Raw genomic sequence first — 6,638 nt, 5'->3', positions numbered from 1 at the left:
AAAAAAAAAAAAAAAAAAAAAAAAAAAAAAAAAAAAAAAAAGAGTGTCTGCACATACCTGGCACACACTATGGACTGAATGTGTCCTTCAAAAATTCCTGTGCTGAAACCCCAATCCTCAGTGTGACATATATGGAGATAGAGTCTTTGGGGGTAATTAGGTCATGAGAGTGGAGGCCTTATGGTGGAATTAGTGCACTCATGAGAAGAGACACCAAGGAGTTTGTTTTCTCTCTCTCTCCACCATGTGAATATTACAGCAAGAAGGCAGCGATCTGCAAACCAGGAAGAGAGCTCTAACCAGAAACTGAATTGGCTGATACACTGATCTTTGACTTCTCAGCTTCCAAAATGGTCAAGGAATAAGTCTCTATTGTATAAGTCACTCAGTCCATGGTATTTTTATAGTGACACCTTGAACTAAGACAGCACACGATAATTAGGTGAATAAATTGAAGTAAACATAGAAAACAGTAAATACTGTTGTGTTTTTATTCCATGCTACTGTTTTACACCATAGTAACTCACTCAATCTTCCCCACAACTTTATGGGGCAGACGCTGTTAGTTTCCTCATTTTCAAGTGAGGAAACTGAGTATCATAGAGATTAAGTAGTTTGTCCAAGATTATGTCGCAAGTAGTTCATGGAACTGTAATTTGTACTCAGGAAAATTTGCCCCCAAAATTTGTGCTCTTAACCACTGTTCTTTTGGGTCACCTATACATACAAGCATTCATTATAAGTACATGCATAAACATATCTGCACACCTAGCAGGCTAGACTAGGACAACACGCAATGCCAGGGCAGCTAGCTTAAAGGAATTTTAGCATTAGCTACTCAATGTGTGTAGAACCAGCCCCCTCCAATAACACAGGGCCAGTATTAAGTTCCAGAAGCACCACTCCCCCGCCAACTCTCTCTCACCATATGTTTTCTGCTTGGTACCCCTAGTCATCTTTCTTGATAGTAAACTCAACCAAGATTTCTCTAGTTTATCAGAGATATTCTAATGAGAATCGACCCCATACAGAAGAGGATACAATCTTGGTAATTTTTTTTTTTAATTGGAGATGGAGTCTCGCTGTGTCACCCAGGCTGGAGTGCAGTGGCGTGATCTCGGCTCACTGCAAGCTCCACCTCCCAGATTCACACCATTCTCCTGCCTCAGCCTCCCGAGTGGCTGGGACTACAGGCGCCGCCACCACACCAGGCTAATTTTTTTTTTTTTTTTTTTTTTTTGTATTTTTAGTAGAGACGGGGTTTCACCGTGTTGGCCAGGATGGTCTCAATCTCCTGACCTCGTGATCCGCCCGCCTGGGCCTTCCAAAGTGCTGGGATTACAGGCGTGAGTCACTGCGCCCGGCCTTGATCATTTTTTTAAAAAAAAGGCTCTGTTCTCCTACACACGTGTCCAGCCTTCCCAAGAGCCTTTCAGCCTTTTATCTCAACTGATGTGGGCATGTGAGGTATCAGGACTCTCTCTGCTGCTGTCTTAGTCTGTTTGGGATGCCATAACCAAATACCATGGACTGGATAGCTTACAAACAATAGTGCTTTCTTTCCCACAGTTCTGGAGGCTGGGAAGTCCAAGATCAAAGTGCCAACAGATTCTGTGTCTGGTGAAGGTTCATTTCCTGAAGATAGTACCTTTTTCCTTCATCTTACAGTGGAAGGGGTGAGCAGGCTCAATCAGCCTCTTTCATAAGGACACTAATCCCATTTACAAAGGATCTAATTACCTTCCAAATACCCCACCTCTTAATCCCCTTGAGAATTAAGGTTTCAACCTAAGAATTGTAGGAGAACACAAAATTGAAGATCAGGGCAACTACTATAGCTAGGATATGAAGCCAAGCTTGCTAACCTGCCCCCCAAAACCTCATATTACTTTCCTTCAAAACAAACACAAAGGCCGATTACTGTTTTACATTTATGTGGTATGACAAAATGGGCCACTCAAATTGGTATTTTGCCAAACAAAATCTCCTCTATCAGTGTAAATGAAAAGACTGCTTGGTAAATGTTTTTTTTTTTTTTTTTTTTTTTGTCAGTTTTGATGATAACAATAATCACATTTGGCATTTCTTAGCACCCGTAACACTTCTTTTTTGTTTGTTTTTTTTTGAGATTGAATTTTGCTCTTGTTGCCCAGGCTGGAGTGCAATAGTGCGATCTTGGCTCATTGCAACCTCTGCCTCCCAGGTTCAAGTGATTCTCCCGCCTCAGCCTCCCAAGTAGCTGGGATTACAGGCACGTACCACCATGCCCGGTTAATTTTCATTGTATTTTAGTACAGACGGGATTTCACCATGTCGGCCAGGCTGGTCTCAATGAGATACTGTAAAACAGTATGTTATAAATCGGGGGTGGGGGGGAAGCAAATATAAAACATAAAGTAGAGTCAGGGTCAAAGCGAATATGCAAATGCTTGTCATAAAGTCCTTCATATCTGCTGTGAGGGTAAGACACAGAGTTGAATATGAATGTTCTCAGTCACTGTAAAATGAATTCCTGGCAAGTTTAATTATTTGAAGTTATTATTTGATTTAATACATTGATACCTGGACAATAAAATAAAAGCAAATCTGTTGCTAAGGAGAAATACAATTATTCCCATGGTATAATAGCATAACATTCTGAGCAACATCCTTTACATAGATAAAGCAGTTGGTTTCTTGGACCTGTTTATGACCATGTTACTCACGTAGGCCAATGTCCTAATCAGAGTGCAAATAAGCAAGAACTATATAGGATGACACCATGACGGTCCAGTTTTATGGCCACATGACAGTGAGAGCTTCAGGATACAAATAATTCACTCTCTTTGACTTAATTTTTTATTTTAAATGCATGCATTTTTAATATTTAGTTGTATTCTGTGTGGTCTCAGTCCTTTATAATTTGTCAACATTTGTTTCATGGTCCAGCATATGGTCTGTTTTGGTGAATGTTCAATGTCCACTTGAAAAGTAATATACCATGATCAGGTGGAGCTTACACCAGGGATGCAAGGATGGCTCAACATACATGAATCAATAAACATGATACATCATATCATAATAGAGTTAAGGACAAAAACCATATGATCATCTCAATAGATGCAGAAAGAGCATTTAATAAATTTCAGCATCTATTCATGATAAAAATCCTCAACAAGACATAGAAAGAATATACTTCAACGTAATAAAGTCCGTATATGACAAACCCACAGCCAACATTGTTCTTAATGGGGAAAAATGGAACAGGACAAGGATGCCCACTTTCACCACTTTTATTGAGCACAGTGCTGGAAGTCCTCACTAGAGCAATCAGGAAAAACGAATAAATAAAAGGCATCCTTTTATCGAAAAAGAAATTGAAAACAAAGGGGTCAAATTATCCGTTTGCTGGTGATAGGATCTTATATCTAGAAAACCCTAAAAACTCCACCAAAAAATTCTTAGATTTGATGAATGAATAGGAAAGCTTCAGGATGCAAAATTCAGATACAGAAATCAGTAGCATTTCCTTTTTTTTAACTTTTATTTTAAGTTCAAGGGTACAAGTGAAGGTTTATTACATAGGTAAACTTGTGTCATGGGGGTTTGTTGTACAAATTATTTCATCACCCAGGTATTAAGCCTAGTACCCCTTAGTTATTCTTCCTAATCCTCTCCCTCCTTACACTCTCCACCCTCCAAAAGAGAAGTGTTGTCGAGTGTGTGTTGTTCCCCTCTATGTATCCATGTGTTCTCATCATTTAGCTCCCACTTATAAGTGAGAACACGTGGTATTTGGTTTTCTGTTCCTGTGTTAGTTTGCTAAGGATAATGGCAAGACCTAAAGACAGAAATACTATTCAACCCAGCAATCCCATTACTGGGAATACATGCAAAGGGATATAAATCATTCTATTATGAAGACACATGCATGTGTATGTTTATTGCAGCACTATTCACAATAGCAAAGACATGGAATCAACTTAGATACCCATCAATGATAGACTGGATAAAAAAAATGTGGTACATATACACCATGGAGTACTATGCAGCCATAAAAATGAATGAGATCCTGTCCTTTGCAGCGACATGAATGGAGCTGGAGGTCATTAACAGTAGCATTTCTGTACACCAGTAATAATCTAGCTGAGGAGCACATCAAGAAGGCAATCCCATTTACAATATCTACAAGAAAATACCTAAAAATATATTTAACCAAGGAGGTGAAAGATCTCTATGAGGAGAACTACAAAACACTGATTAAAGAAATCATAGACACAAACAAATGGCAAAACATTCCATGCTCATGCGTTAGAAGAATCAATATTGTTAAAATGACTATACTGCTCAAAACAATCTATAGATTCAATGTAATCTCTATCAAGTTACCAACATCATCTTTCATAGAATTAGGAACAAAATCCCAGAATTCATATGGAACCAAAAAAGAGCCCCAATAGCCAAAATAATCCTAAGCAAAAAGAACAAAGCTGGAGACATCACATTACCTGACTTCAAATTATACTACAAGGCTATAGTAACTAAAACAGCATGGTACTGGTATAAAACTAGACATATAGATTAACAGAACAGAATAGAGACCCAAGAAGTAAAGCCACATACGTACAATTAATTGCTCTTTGACAAAGTCAAAAAAATATACACTGAGGAAATGATACCCTTTCCAATAAATAGTGCTGGGAAAATTGGATAGCCATATGGAGAAGAATGAAACTGGACTCACAACTCTCACCATATACAAAAATTAACTCAAGATGCGGTAAAGACCTAAATGTAAGACCTGAAACTATAAAAATCCTAAAAGAAAACCTAGAAAAAACTCTTCTGAACATTGGCTTAGGCAAATAATTTATGACTAAGTTCTCAAAAGCAAATGGAACAAAGACAAAAGTAGATAAATGGGACTTAATTAAACTAAAAATCTTCTGCATAGCAAAATAAACAGTCAACAAAGTAAACAGTTAACCTACAGCATGGGGAAAAGTATTTGCAAACTATGCATCCAACAAAGGACTAATATCTAGAATCTGTAAGGAGCTCAAACAACTCAATAAGAAAAAAGAAAAAAAAAACTCAACAAACAACGCTATTAAAAATTAAGCAAAGGACACAAAGAAACATTTTTAAAAAGAAGACATACAAGTGGCCGACAAATATATTAAAAAATGCTCAACATCACGATCATCAGATAAATGCAAATTAAAACCACAATGAGATAGTGAGATACCATCTCACACCAGTCAGAATGGCTATTATCAGAAAGTCAAAACACAATATGTTGGCAAAGATGTGGAGAAAAGGAAATACTTATACACTGTTGGTGGGAATGTAACTTAGTATGACCTTTATGGAAAACAACATGGAAATTATTCAAAGAACTAAAAGTCTAAATATCATTCAATTCAGCAATCTCACTACTGGGTATATACCCAAAGAGGAACAAATCATTATATCAAAAAGAGACTGGTACTAGTGTGTTTATCACAGCACTATTCACAATAACAAAGGTATGGAATTAACCTAAGTGTCCTTCTACAGAGGGTTGGATGAAGACAATGTTCTATATATATATGTATCTCACATTCCATGTAGTATAGTATTATATATACATACGTGTGTGTGTGTGTGTGTGTGTGTGTGTTTTATGGTGTATATATATACTACAAAAGTTTGGAGGGTGGGAGGGAGGTGAGGATTGAAAAATCACCTACTGGGTACAATATTCACTATTCTGGTGAATATTCCAAAAATTCTAAAAATTCTAGTTTTAGTCCGGTAGCAGAGTGAGACTCTGTCTCAGATACATGCATTTTATGTCAAAGCTTGCAGATGTCTTAAAAGTGTCTTTCCTTAAAGATATCTTTCAAAGAACAGAGACTCTTAATCTTTATACAATTGAATTCGTTAGTATTTTTCTCTTAATACCTCGTACTTGTTATATTTTTTAAAATGATTTTCCTAATCAATGTCTTTCTCCTTTTCCGCCCTGCCACTGCACCGCTCTGGAGGTTGTATATTTTCGCTTTTACATCTAGATTTGTCATCCACTTCAAACTATTTTTTGTGTGCATGTGTGGTTTGAGCTGAGGGTCAGTGTCAATGTTTTATATATATACAAATTTTCTCTTTTTGTTGCACAGCATTTTGTTGAAGATCATTTGATCCCATTTTAGTGGGTCTGTTTCTGGACTCTATTATGTGGCATTGATCCATATGTCTGTTTATATACCAATTCCATACTTAATTGATTGCTACAGAGTTGTCAATTTTGATGTCAGTTCTACCAGTGTTATTTTTTAACTGCTTTGCTATTCTCAGCCTTTTATATTTACATAACAATTTTAGTATTAGATTATCAGTGTCTCTGAAAAGCCTTTTGGGCTTGATTGAGAGTGCATTGGTTATATAAATTCATTTGAGGAGAATTGACATCTTTACAAAATTGAAACTTCAATTTTAAAAATATTGTACATCTCTTCATTTATTCAGAACTTCATTTATTTAGAACTACTGTTCTCTCAACAGTACTCTTTATTTATAGTATTACACTTCTTTTATTAAATTAATCCTAAATAAATTTATGTTTGTTTTGGTGCTAGTATAAATGAAATTAATTTTAATTGCGTTTACCATTTTTT

This window comes from Rhinopithecus bieti, unplaced genomic scaffold, assembly GCF_001698545.2.
Source record: "Rhinopithecus bieti isolate Rb0 unplaced genomic scaffold, ASM169854v2 scaffold_19737, whole genome shotgun sequence".
NCBI classification, from domain to species: Eukaryota; Metazoa; Chordata; class Mammalia; order Primates; family Cercopithecidae; genus Rhinopithecus; species Rhinopithecus bieti.
Note: the sequence above shows the minus strand (reverse complement) of the source record.